This window comes from Siphateles boraxobius, unplaced genomic scaffold (assembly GCF_051911475.1).
Source record: "Siphateles boraxobius isolate OS27281-9 unplaced genomic scaffold, OSU_SipBor_1 6, whole genome shotgun sequence".
Taxonomy (NCBI): Eukaryota; Metazoa; Chordata; class Actinopteri; order Cypriniformes; family Leuciscidae; genus Siphateles; species Siphateles boraxobius.
Genome location: NW_027509186.1, coordinates 17310844 through 17326053, shown reverse-complemented (window position 1 = coordinate 17326053; position 15210 = coordinate 17310844). Strand labels below are relative to the sequence as shown.

The 15210-nt window shown below is 38.4% G+C and overlaps 1 protein-coding gene across 23 annotated transcripts in view; it reads right to left on the bottom strand.

Annotated features, from left to right (window-relative positions):
* mecom (MDS1 and EVI1 complex locus) overlaps nt 1-15210 on the bottom strand; it is a 178486-nt gene that overhangs the window by 150461 nt on the left and 12815 nt on the right. The window lies entirely within an intron of this gene.

Sequence of the window (15210 nt, the reverse complement as noted above, 5' to 3'; positions counted from 1 at the left end):
TACAAATGTGTACATGCAAACACACTTAGATGCCTCGAGCAATGGCAGGCACAAACACACACACTCAGATGGGTCCTGCTGCTTAACCCTGGCGGTTCGTTCGTCAGCTCACTCTGAGAACGTGCAGCACTTAAACTTTCCCCTTTTCAAACAGCCCGAGACAAAAAGCGCGAGACACCAGCAGGCAGCCCGGGAGCACACAGACGGCTGAACAGGAACAAGAGGCAGGTCCACAAAAAAGAAAGAACCCCCCCAACACACACACTCACAGACACACAAACGCATGTCCATACACAATCTGCCCCTCTTGTAAACTCTACTCCTGCACCCTGCAGATTGACTGATTACAGATCACTCATAAAGAACTGATACATGAGACAGCACTCTATTTGACCATAAAAAAGAACGAATAACAAAGAAAACTATTAACATAAAACAAAAACGAATAGATAGACCTACAGATAGATAGAAAATAGGACAGAACAATAGATAGAACAAAAGATAATCAAAAAGATACAATTCAAGATGGAACGATGGAAAGATAGAACGAAAGATAGAATCATTGATAAAGAGAATTATGGATAGATAGATTAATAGATATAATGATGAATAGGTAGAACAAAAGATACAAAGAAAAATACAACCCAAGATAGATAACATTATAGAATAAAAGATAGAACGATGAATAGGTCGAACAAAAGATGACACAAAGATGGAGCGAAAGACGAAACGCAAGACGGAACCTTAACTATAGAATTATGGATTGATAAAACCCAGCATAGAACGTTAGATAGATAGAACTCAAGATAGAATGATGGATAGATGGAACGTAAGGCAGAACGGAATATAGATCGGTGCATAGATGGAATGCAAGATGAATAGATCGAACAGAATAACGAATGAAATGATGGACAGAGAGAATGAAAGACAGAATGATGGATAGTCAGAACAAAAGATCAAATGATGGATAGACAGAACGAAAGATATGATGGGTAGATAGAACAAGAGATATAAAGAAAGACAATGCTAGAAAGAAAGATGGATAGAATGATGGATAGATAGAATGATGGCCAGACAGACAGACAGACAGACAGACTGATAGATAGATAGATAGATAGACTGATAGACTGATAGACTGATAGACTGATCGATAGACAGACAGACAGACAGACAGACAGACAGACAGACAGACAGACAGACAGACAGACAGACAGATAGACAGATAGACAGATAGATAGATAGATAGATAGATAGATAGATAGACAGACAGACAGACAGACAGACAGACAGACAGACAGACAGACAGACAGACAGACAGATAGACAGGCAGACAGATAAATAGATAGACTGATAGACTGATAGATAGATACAGACAGACAGATAGATAGATAGATAGATAGATAGACAGATAGATAGATAGATAGACAGATAGACAGATAGACAGACAGCCAGACAGACAGCCAGATAGATAGATAGATAGATATATAGATATATAGATAGACAAATAGACAAATAGACAGATAGACAGATAGACAGACAGACAGACAGACAGACAGATAGACAGATAGACAGATAGATAGATAGATAGATAGATAGATAGATAGATAGATAGATAGATAGATAGATAGATAGATAGATAGACAGACAGACAGACAGATAGATAGACAGATAGACAGATAGATAGATAGATAGACAGACAGATAGATAGACAGATAGATAGATAGATAGATAGATAGATAGACAGATAGACAGACAGACAGATAGATAGACAGATAGACAGATAGATAGATAGATAGACAGACAGACAGACAGACAGACAGACAGACAGATAGACAGATAGATAGAACGATAGATAGATAGACAGATAGACAGACAGACAGACAGACAGACAGACAGATAGACAGATAGATAGATAGATAGATAGATAGATAGATAGATAGATAGATAGATAGATAGACAGACAGACAGACAGATAGATAGATAGACAGATAGACAGATAGATAGATAGACAGATAGACAGATAGATAGATAGACAGATCTAAGAAACTTCGGCCAGAACTTTGACAGAGGGGGCAAATGATGGATTGACAGTGGGAGATTAAGAGAAAAAAAAGAATGAGTGAAAGAAAGACAGATAGACGGACAGCGAGAAAAGGAAGGGGTGTGGGAGGGTGTGCTGCAGCTGTCCTCTGTCCTCCAAGCCCCAGGTTTCTGTCGTTTGCTGAAAAACACGGTTCATTACATTCCCTCTCTCCATTCCCTCTTTCCTTTCAGTGGAGATAAGCTTCTTAGAGAAGAGGCAGCGGGCGGAGCCGGCCTTTGAGTGACAGCAGGAAGAGACCGGCATTCAGCGCACAATAGCGCTTTAGCAGGGGCTAATCTAAGAGGCGTAGAATGACCTCCACTCACTCTCTCATCTACTAGCCTTTCCCACAGCGAGAGAGAGATGGCAGGACAGTGAGGGGCCCCGTCCCGATGAGTGCAAAGATTGAGAGAGTGACAAAAAGTGTAAAAAGCAGGAGTGTTGGGAAAAAGAGGATTATCAGACAGTGATGGATAGATGGATAGTGCAAGTGAAAAAAATGCAGGAAAGGACAGAAGAAAAGTAATAAAAAAAAAGATTGAAGAGGAGAGAAAGATAATATAAAATATAAATAAATGTTTTTGCACAGCAATTTAAATACATTGTAAATGAAAAAAGAATATATATATATATATACATACATGTATGTATGTATATATATAATTACTTTATTCTTAAATTTAATTCATGTATATGTTAGTTTTTATTTCAATTTCTGTGAACGAAAAACATTTCTTTATATTTTATATATAATAATATACATATTTACTTTTTCATGCAGGAACATTTATCTTTGTCTCAAGCATATAAATATGTATTCCTCTTTTATTCATACTCTGTGTCTTTCATACAATTGTGTGTGATGGTTGAGCGGTTTGGGGATGATGGAGGAGCAGGTGGACGTTCTGCTTACGTGCCCTTCATCACTCTGTACTGCTGCTCTGCCACAGCCAATCAGAGCAACCGTAAAGCGGCCAATCAGCCAATCAGCATGCAGTAGCTGGCCTATTTAGAAGTCACTACAATCACAGATCATAATCTATTCATAACTGAAGAAAAGAGACACTTTTACTCTCACGCACCCATAGCGAGGAAGATAAAGAAGTGGAGTGTCATGTTTTCTCAGAAATATTGTGGGTGCAAAAACAAAAACAAGGTAAAGCTTTTCTTTATGATGACAATAAGGCCAATAAATACTCAAGTCTGCAAGTACGTAAATGCAAACGCTTATTTTTCATGTATTGTTCAATTTCAAAGTGTGTCAGAACATAATTCATTCATTCACTATTAGTAAGAACAATGGCATCTCTATCGCCCCCTTGAGCACAGAGGTTCGTCACAGCCACAGAACTTACAAATGTTAAGTATGTACAACGGAACATGCAACTGAAATATGTTGGCCAAAGTCTAACCGCATCATTTGAAATAAACATTGTCTTACTGTGATTTATTTTTATTAAATAATCTGTATGGCTTGAGGTGTTGGATTATTTGAGAAATGGTTCACACTCCTGTTGGGTTTGTTTAATTTGGTTGAAGTGTGTTAAATATACACTACACACACACACACACACACACACACACACACACACACACACACACACACACACACACACACACACACACACACACACACACACACACACACACACACACACACACACACACACACACACTTTTATCATTTAAGTGAGTATAATATATTTTAACCGCGTGGTGAAGGAGTTGTCTTTAACTCTCACCGGCTGACAGAAAGAGGGAAAGTTTGAAATCTAAAGCTGAGGATGTGGTTCACACAAACACATACAACTCAGTCAAAACAAAATTCTGTGATCTGCTAATCTTTACCAAATGTTTGGCATCGCCTTGTCTTGTCGTTAAAGTAGTGCATATTTTCATATTTGAATAATCATTTGAAGTATATTGTACGTTTTTTACACAGCGGAAATAGCCTGTATTAGTCAGCTTGCTGATGATTCTGAATGTGAGGTGAATGTTTTTATGGTAACGCTAAATAAAACTAGATTCCTGTTCTTTCCGACAACAAAGCACTTAAATGCGTCAAGCTCGTAATCACAACTTCAGAAGTGGGAAGTAGGACATTTCCGATAGTGTGAAGACAGCAATAATATGTTGAAAACAAAAAGTAGTATGCTAGCAAGCTATTCCAAAATTAGCTTCACAGGTAAAAAGTCGCCCGCTTTGAGCACACGTCGTGTGTGTGTTTTTGTCCAGTGTCAGTTTGGTCACAAATACACAAGCCAGGTCTCGACCACCAAGGTGGCCATTCAACAGTTATGGTTGTTTTATGTCACATGTCAGCCATATTGAAGAAGGGTGCCCTCTGAGTTTGTGTGTTTATGTACTTTTGTGAATTTTAAAGTTACAAATGCATTTGACAAATCAGGTTGTACTTATTTTAAAAATGTCACAGTCACGCGTCACTTGTAAATATATATATATATATATATATATATATATATATATATATATATGTGAGTTTTTGCCATTAATAAGAGACCTAAAATGCAGTTTTTTATTTTATATGTGGCTGTTGGTGTGTAAAGGTGTGTGTGGACAAGTACATGCTTGAGATTGAGTGTGTGTGTGTTAATCACGCCAGTGAGAATGAATAGAGCTCCTGTTCTCTAATGGCTTTATGCAGAGATGTTTAATGTCAGGAAACACCCATCATGTACATGCCAAACATGCGCACGCACGCACGCACGCACACGCACACACACACGCACACGCAAACGCAAACGCACACACACACACACACCAATCCAGCAATCTGAAAGATCCTCATCTAAATGCCTCATGCACAAATTATAATAAAGTTTTTTAGAATTAAGAAAAGATACGTAAAGATAGCTCACAAATTATTCAGAGCAAATGAATATTGTATAGTTTAGAGTATAGAGTTTATAAAGTGTGTGTACGTGTGTGATTTGGAATGGGTTTTAAGTGGTATGTGGGGCCCTGTGTGATTTATACCTGCAAATATGAAGAGACGGAGCATGATATATGTGTGTGTGTGTGTGTGTGTGTGTGTGTGTGTGTGTGTGTGTAGACAGAGGAGCTTATATCACGGCCCCATATTAAATGCAGGTTTGAAAGTTTTCACTAGAGCTGGATAATGAGCTTGACCTCTGACACACAGCTGATGACTTCCATACCTGTGAGTGTGTGTTTGAGTGAACACTGCTACATCCATGAGCTTTTGTGCCCGAGACCACATGTGCCAATGTTTGTCGACATGTGTACCCAATGAGATTTGTGTGTGTGTTGGTGTCTGACACGGACATGGGTAATGAAGTCTACAGACAGAAATAATTGGACCGAAATTACAAAAAGACTAGTAAAAGGGAGAACAATAAAAAATAAAAAAAAGGTAAAAAGTGAAACGTAAAACATGGCATGATGAAATATTGCGGGAAAAACTAGAGTAAGTGCAGAACAGAACGAGACGAGGGTGAATTAGAATGAGTAATGCGAACCGACGCTGGGGTCTGTCCGCTTGAAACGCTTAGTCTGAAGAATTCAACCAGTGGTTTGTGAATATATTACAATATTTCAGCACATAAATACACTCTGTTGCTATATTATATGCAGGGCTGTCATGTGCTCAACGCATTTTTTGAAGGGGCACCACTAAACTAAACTAAAAAAAGAAAATAAAAGGCATTGGGTAAAAAAAAAAATTAGGGGTTAATCACAATCAGCCCACTCAAGACTGAATCATCTCATATAATATTAATTTGTGCTGATTTTATTAATAAAAAAGAACAATGAAAGGGGAAAAGTGCTTAATTGCCATGAAAACAATGCAAAAATTGTCCTAAAAAACATTTAATTTCTTAAGATTTAAAAGATTCACGCAGAGTTATTTCTAATTAACACTAAATCATCTTAATCTCTTAATTCCTTCTCTTAAACACTCATATGTTTATGCCGGTAATACAGTATTCACGTTTTTAAAAGCTGGACAAACATTCAGCCAGCTTCATGCGGCGAAAAAATGCTTTGAACAATGCTAAGTCAAATGTTAATCTTTGCCAATGTGTATTCACTGCCAATAATCAGAAATCATAAAACATGAAGAGTGAGAGATATATAAAAAAAATTAAGTCATCAGGTGAGATTTTTTATGAAACATGATACGCCATGTATTGACTTGTTGGAAATGTTCCAAATGTAAACGATTCCAAAAACGCTGTTTATCATTTACTGTTTATATTTTCTTCTAAACATACGCGACTTTCTTTCTTTTGTGGAACACAAAAGGAGCCGTTTTGGACAACATTCACATTGTTCTTTACGATATAACAACTGTGACGCTTCAAAAAAAGAGTCCAAACCACACATCTGAATCCATACGATAGTTTTGTGGGATGAACAGACTGGAAAAGTTGTTATTCACTGAAAATACTGGCAGCCACACTAGTTCATGAGAGAGCATAAGACTCTTCTGATATGAAAACGAATAATTTATTTTTGAGTCAATTAGTTGGTTGATTAAGTTCACAAAACCAGTTTGAATGATTCAGTACTCAAGTTCAACTCACTGACTCCCATGTTCCAGTCATAGCATTTAAAGTCGGCATGAAACGGAAGTTGCAATAGTCTTCTCTTATCTACTGTGACGTATATCCGAGTGAAATGGCTTATCGAACAAGAAAAGACAGGACTTTATTTTGTCTATTGGGAATTGATTGGATCGTTTGCTATTGGTCGATCTCATGTGAGTGACAGGTTGTCCTAACCTCACACTAAAAACACATCAAAGAAGAGATGTCACTGCAAGAGGGAGGGGAAATTATTTTGATGAAAGATTATGAGAACACAAGAATTTAAGAAAAAAATAATGATGTGCACTGATAAATCTTTTATAATAAACACTGAAATATCCCATTACATTTTTTTTTTGATTTCATTGTGACTTTACTGGAGGTGAAAATTATCATTGTATAACAGCTTCAATTTCAGTTTAAAACTATTGTTCAACTTCAGAAGACTTGGAATATAGTTCATAAGTCATATGGACCACTTTTATGATATTATTAGGTGCATCTGCATGCTTTTTGATACTTTAAAGCTCTTCCATTAGTGTTGTTGTTGTAAATATACTAAAAGAAATGAGCAGTTCGATATTCAAAAGATCTTCTGAATGATCTTGAAAGATGTTCCACGGTGGATAGAAAGTCACACAGGTCTAGAAAAACCTGAGGTTGAGTAAATCATGACAAAACTTTCATTTTTGTGTCAACTATCCCTTTAACCCTCTGGGGACTAAGCCCTTTTTGGTCCGTTTTCTCTATTTTTACATTTGGGCTTATAAACTATATGTAATGGAGATGGAACACTATGTGTTTGGTATCTATGGATTCAGAAGACCCTAAGCTAACATAAGCACGCATGTAATATGTTTATAAAGGAACTATGAGTGAAAATGTACAATAAACTAGAAAATTTCAAAAACGGAAATTCGATTTTTGGCATTTATTTCTGAAAATCACACAACAATAGTGAACAGTTTTTGAACAAAATAAATATGTCAAGGCCTTTGCTTGACAGACATGTGTAATTGTTATATAAAATGTGTAAAGAACCATGCAAATTTTTACTTTATTTACAAATAGTCCCAGGCGTTTTTCTTAGAAATGCTTAGAATTTTCTAAGCAAAGCTTTCTCCTCGTCACTCTCTAGTAATTCTTCCAGAGCTTGTTCCACCGTAAATCGTGTACTGCCATCATAAAAGTGCTAAAACAATAAATAATGCTATAATTGAATGTGTGTGTGTATATATATATATATATATATATATATATATATATATTATAATTGTTCTGTCTCTCTCTCATATCTCTGTGCGCTCTCACTCCGTAAAGCCTTGTTTATACTCGACGCGTCCGTTCGCTTTCTGTTGTCTCTGCCACTCAACGCTGTTTGCGTAATAGTATATAGTACCACCCCTCACAAGGCTACAGAGTCCTCCGATTTGCTAGAATACGTCATGGTAACCTTCCTCTGATTGGCTAAGAAAAATATTCCTCCATCTGCAATTTTTCCATTGGTTGTTGCTTGTGAATCTGCCAAACAACATCAATTTCATTGGCCTTTGACGTAGTGGTATTGCGCAACAAGGAAGTGTGTATACAAGCCAGGTAAGTTATCACTGTTTTCAGCGGAATCTGAGGAAGATGGCAAAATAAGACCGCACCTCTCTATCATTAATAGTTTTTAAGATAATTACACATTTGTAAAAGTATGCCGTTTTGGGCGGTACCGCCCAATCCGTCCTCAGAGGGTTAAGAACACCAATCAGAGCTTCATTCAGGCCAATGTTAAGACCAATAGCAGTATCCATGTACACCAAAGGTCACAGATCCTTGACCCTTTGACCCCTGTCAGACCCTAAAAAAGAATGACAGACACCCCTCTCTCGCGCGCTTTCCGCGTCTCTCTCCTCCCTTTTTTCCACAAAAACGGCCGATTAAATATATTAATCCTTTTTCTCACCCACAGCTGACCTCCACCCACACACAGAGACAGACACATCAATGAATGTGCTGCTGAGTCCAGACAAATCAATACATCCCAGAGTTCTGTGTAGCTTAAGACGTACACATACATTAATCAAACTATTACAACAACGAAACACGCAAACGTACACACACTATTGACCGGAGCTATAATCATGTCATGTCGTGGTTTTGACATTCTGACTCTACAATCAAACAGGATGTACACTTGTACGCATGACACACACACACAAACACACATTAGCTGGATCACTTCTCACCTCGCCTGCACGCCGGCCAATCAGCGCAGCTGTTGAAATGAGAATTGCATTAACATCCACAATGCTTTGCGTGCGTTGCCGTGAGCGCGGGGAATACCTGTAATAGAATTTCCCCTCCTTTCCCTTCCTCGCCCACTCCCTCTTTAAACATTTACACTCGTCCGCCCGCTCCCTCGCTCCTGATCAAATCAGGGAGAAGAGAAATTACATTTCTCCATCGCGCCACTCTGATCCAAACACTCCCATTTGCTGGATTAGCGGTTCGGTCTGGGCGGAATTCTGCTCCAGAGCGATCCGATTAAACGGCGACATCAAATAAAATAGCAAGACGTGAGTGAAATATCATTCGATATTGTCTTTTTCTCTTTCTTTTGTCTGACAAGTTTGATAATGCTCAGTTTCGTGCAACTGGTTGAACGTAACAATAATATTTGGAATCTGGTTTGGTTTCGCACCTCAAATGGCTGCACTTAAATTGGTTCAATTAAAAAAAGTTTTGTTTTCAAACTAAAACTTTTGGTGAGGAATGTTTATTTAATTCTTGGAGTTCATCAGTCATCATTGTTCCTAAAAATGAGAGTGAGTTATGGTTAAAGGACAGATTTATGTATGTGGGACCAGCAGAGACGAGGGAGTGCATGATGAAGAGATAAAAACATGGGGAGGGTTTGAAAGAAATAGAGACTGAGCTAGTGGGAACCCTGGTGTTCATGGTCAGTTCATCAAACTGAAGAGGTCAAAGGTCAGTGACAAGGCGGCACTGGAGTCAATGGGATGCAGTCATCTTATTAATAGGCTCTAACAGTCTATATAATATATATATATATATTACTGTTTAAAGTTATATTATATTATGTTATATTATATAACTTTATACCACACCACAAAACATTGTTCAAATGTTGTACTTCAAGACATATGTCAGGTTTTTGTCATTGAAAAGCTCTTGTGTGTAGGACTAATTTATAACAAATCTCATAATAAGCCTCCGTTGCTAAGAAAACATAATTTTAGAGCTAGTAACAGAGGCTTTAGCCAGTGATAGCAGACTAATGCAGTAATGCAGTTATTAATACAGTTATGAGAGAGAGAGAGAGAGAGAGAGAGAGATTAAGCGCGTGTGAATAACCTCATCATTAATAGCAAAACTAAGATTATCTGCTCCAAGAACAGCGACGTAATTACATTGCTAGTGACAAATGTAGCTTTTAAGTTGTTAAACTATTTTACTGATAAAATTGTCATAGCAGCGCGGACAACACGTTTCTGTACGAGTGTGTGCGCGTTTGAGTGGGAGAGAGAGCGTGAGAAAGAAAGTATGTGCTGTCCGTACTAAACAAAAATTTAAGTATTTTTGTGGCACAAAAACATGAAAATAATTTATTGTTTTTATCCTATTGTCTACTAAATTAATTAGCTTGGTCAGTGTCGTTGTGTGTTTTGATTCTTTTGCTTTTGTAACTTGTAGTCTGTAAGGACATTTAAAATAACTGAAATCATTTGGCGAAGTGATATGGAACTGTAATGCGGTCAAGACTTGCCTGGAACTACTTTAGCCGTGCGTTTCCCTGAAAATAATTGCAACCAATCAGATTCAAGCATTCAACAGCCCCGTAGTATATATTATATTAGTTTAAGTTTAGTAAGTTTAGTTTAGTCAACAATGTTTTTCTTTTAAAAAGCATTAATTTAAAATCGAAATCTCTTGCAACAATGTAAAAATCTTTACAGTCCCTTTTGTACAATTTATTGCATCCTTGTTGAATAAAAGTACTAATTTCTTTAAAAAAAAAATTCTTCGTTTACCCTATGCTCTCATGGTATGTGCTTGTCTTTCTCTTTTCCATCTCTCTCCCCATCCAATTCCCTCTCTTTACCCTCTCTGTGACACAGGATGGAATGCTTGAGCAGACCAGCGGCCAAAACTGTTGTCAGGCCCATCAACAGGCCTGGTTATATTCAGCTAATGTTGAGAGAACGCTGGCAGAGTGACATTCATTGGCATATGAAACATGATATCGCTCATAAAGTGTGAGGAATGTCTTCAGTTAACGGGGTTCTGTCTGTCTTTCGGGAGTCATGTAAACATGGGAAGGTCCTAACTACCACGGGTCGTTTCCAAAGCAGCCAGGACCTTCTAAAGGGGGATGAACCGATCGGTGCCATAGTGACCTGGTTTACAGGAAGTACATGCCATGTATTACACATATATGTAAAATCTCAAATACATAACATACACAAAGACACAATGACAGTCTTGTATAGGGAATTTATATGCAGACGTCCACATTAAATTCTCCCAGAGTGTTCTCAATCAAATCTGAGTGATAGATTTAACGAGTGTGTGTGTGTGCCTTGTTCTACTGGCTCAGGAAAGTTTGTGTGCAGGTGCTCACCTCCTATCTTAGCGCACCTGACAGCCTGTTTGTCAACTGCCCAAAGCTGACCTTCACATCCATAACTACAAACATATCTCTCACTCACACTGAGCTAGCGGATCCTTTTCCGTGCTGCCCTCTCTGGTCTCTCTCTCTCTCTCTTTGTCATTGATCGCTGATGCGATTGGCTGCTCTCGATGCTCAGTAATGACCTACTGAATGCTCAGATTAAACTGTCAGCTGTCAGCGATTGATGGGCAAACCATGGTACCCACACATACAGAAAGACATGCACACACCTGCTGCTGCTGTATGGGACCAGACAGGTGTGACGAAAGTGTGTGTGTGTGTGTGTGTGTGTGTGTGTTTGTGTGAAGCCACAGAAATCTAGAATATTGCTGGCTCCAGAATATTGGTGAGTCTTTGCAGTACGAATGGGAAAAGGCATAGTTAAAATATCATAAAAGCAGTGCGCCATGTCCCAAGCACTGATGTTACGGTTAACTAAAACGATTAAAAATCGCTTTTGACATAAAGCTGAAATAAAATATAAACAGATGGAAAACTTTAACTTTAATGTAAATGAAAATTAGAAATGTTGCTCTGGCAACTAACTGAAATAAAATAAGGTGAAGTAAAATGACAAACCAAAAGGAACGCTAAACAAAAATATAAAGAAAACAACTGAAAAAATGACAAAAGCATCTAACTAAATTGCTAAAAACAACTAAAATTAAAATAAAAAATGGAAATATTATAGATAAATGCTTAATGCTTCTAGCCTAATATTTGAATAATTCTAAAATAATACTTCAAATTCTTTACTATTTCATCAAAATAAAGAATTTTACATGCTAACAAGTTAATTTGGGCATCATCACAACATTGTAATGTACAGTATAAAATGGAATTTCAACCATGTAGTACCAAATAGTAAAACAAATCTCTATTATTATCCAACTGATCTTTCAGAACACCCCAACTTCATATTCTTGAAATGAGAAACTGTTGATGCATGAATGTCTTCATCTGTATGACAACAATATATTAATACAAGAATATTTTGAATATTCCATTAGCCTGAACTAGTGAGTCTGCCAGCTTGTCTTCTGGCTACAACCCCAAATTCTCTGTGTGTGTGTGTGTGTGTGTGTGTGTGTGTGTGTGTGTGTGTGTGTGTGTGTGTGTGTGTGTGTGTGTGTGTGTGTGTGTGTGGTGTTGTGCTTGGCTGACACTTCACTATATGTCAGCGCAGTATCTCTTTTCACTGACGAATGACATGAGACGTCTCCCTCATTTTCCCAAACTCTCATCCGTTTGCTCGGTTCTGCACTCCTTCTCAGTCTTCACTCCCCTCATCCGTCTCTCCCAGGAGGCCAGGCCCAGACAGAGAGCTAAATTTAAACTGCAACCCAGGCAGGGCACCAGTAGAGCCGGGGAGATCTGACAGGAGTGTGAATCTCTAGAGAAGTGTGCTTGTGTGAGAGATAGACACCGAGATAAAATTCATTAGCTTCTCTGATGACCCGCTAAACACAGAGTTCCAAAGACGCGCATGCGCTCTCTCACACACATATACACACACAAGAGATTTACACCGCTCTGCCAGTGACCCAGCAAACACTAGGGTCCACTGATTTGATGTCTGCCTGACAGAGAGAAACTAGGTTGAGGCCCTAAGGAGTCAAACATCTGCTCTATGGGGCCTAGGCTATAGGGAGCAGTGAACTACAGTAAAACAGTGTCAAACACACACACACACACACACACACACACACACACACACACACACACACACACACACACGCACACGCACACGCACACGCACACGCACACACACACACACGCACACGCACACACACTACAGTGCTCAGTGTCTCCATCTCCCTGCAGCATGGCTGGTCATCTTTCTGGTTTTACATAGTTTTTAGCTAGTCTAAGCTGATCTAAACAGTTCTAGATGGTTTACCAACTGGCCTAAAGTAATTTTGTTCAAGTGGTTACATTTTACAATAGGCCTATGTTAAATTTGTTAATAGTTAATTCATTTAGTATCATGAACAAACAATGAACAATGCTTCAACAACCATTTATATTAACGTTAATTTCTTCATATATTAATGCATTTTAATATGTATAAATTACCATTTTTAATTAAATTTGTTCAAATTGGATAAGCTGGCATGATCCATTTTTCCCCTTACAGCATCAAAATAATGTTACAAAGGGGCGGACAGAGTACACAGCTTCATTACTTGAGTAAAAGTACAGATACCCCTTGCTAAATTTTACTCAAGTACAAGTAAAAGCACTACAGTCAGATGTCTACTTAAAGGGTTAGTTCACCCAAAAATGAAAATTAAGTCATTAATTACTCACCCCCATGCTGTACCAACCCCGTAAGACCTTCGTTCATCTTCGGAACACAAATGAAGATATTTTTGATTAAATCTGAGAGGTGGATCACTGCTACATAGGCTGCCAGAGGGAATGAAACTTGACGGCCCAGAAAGTCATTAAAGAACATGTTTAAATATTCCATGTGCCTACAGTGGCTCAACTATAAGTTTATCAAGCGACGAGAATACTTTTTTTCCGAAAAAAAAAACATAAATAACGACTTTATTCGACTATTCCTTTTCTTCCTTGTGGGCCTGAGACGAGAGTTCAAGAGATTTCCACGACGCATGCGCGAGAACTGAGAAGAGGACGTTCTTCTTCTAATATTTCTTGTTCAGTTCTCGCGCATGCGTCGTGGAAATCTCTTGAACTCTCGTCTCAGGCCCACAAGGAAGAAAAGGAATAGTCGAATAAAGTCGTTATTTATGTTTTTTTTTTCGGAAAAAAAGTATTCTCGTCGCTTGATAAACTTATAGTTGAGCCACTGTAGGCACATGGAATATTTAAACATGTTCTTTAATGACTTTCTGGGCCGTCAAGTTTCATTCCCTCTGGCAGCCTATGTAGCAGTGATCCACCTCTCAGATTTAATCAAAAATATCTTCATTTGTGTTCCGAAGATGAACGAAGGTCTTACGGGGTTGGTACAGCATGGGGGTGAGTAATTAATGACTTAATTTTCATTTTTGGGTGAACTAACCCTTTAAGTAAAAGTACTGAAGTACTTGTTTTTAAAAGTACTTGAGTATCAAGAGGACATTTTCTAAATATTGCATTACTACTGCCACATGTCCGGATTTTAAGCCCCCTGTCCGGCGCAGCCTCAAGCCGGACACTCATTTGCCCTCGTTTTTGGAGTTGCGCTGAATTGTTTAAAAAAATTGACCTATAAAAAACCCGCATAATTGATAGCGGCTCCCTGATGCCAGTAAATTAGTTCAAATCTCCTGTAATCTAGAGCCGCGCATGCGAGACAGAACATAGCCTACTGTATGTGCTCCAAAGCCTGTAGCGCGCGCACTGCAGAGAGGGAGAGAGCGAGAGACCTTGCGTGCCCTAGCCGTAAAATGACTTCTTGCAGGTTGGGATGTCTGTGTCCTCCTTTTTGGTGTTATGGAAATGGCCACCCTAACCACAGTGCTTACATTTATGTACAGAAACGTCCTACATGGAGTTATGTCAAATGTGAATGTTAATACCTTGGAGAATGTAAAAGGAATTGAAAGGAAAATCAAGTCATTTTCATCTCTTTACCAGGTTGCTTTATTTAACATTTAAGAAAATTTCAGAAAATTCAGAAGATTGAAATAGTCTGGCAAGGTGGGGCCACGGGTTGGCACATTCCCGGGATGGACCTGCTGCGTCTTCATCCATTGATTCGTCCATGGTTTTGTCTCTTATCTAAATCTGACCATGGAGTTGACTTTGGCGGAAAGCTGAAGGTGATTGCTGATAGGCTGTCCCAATCAGTGGCGCCTGCACAATCCAATCACGTTTGAGAGGGAAACAACAAATTGAGGGTTTCCGAGATTTTTCTCTTTTTT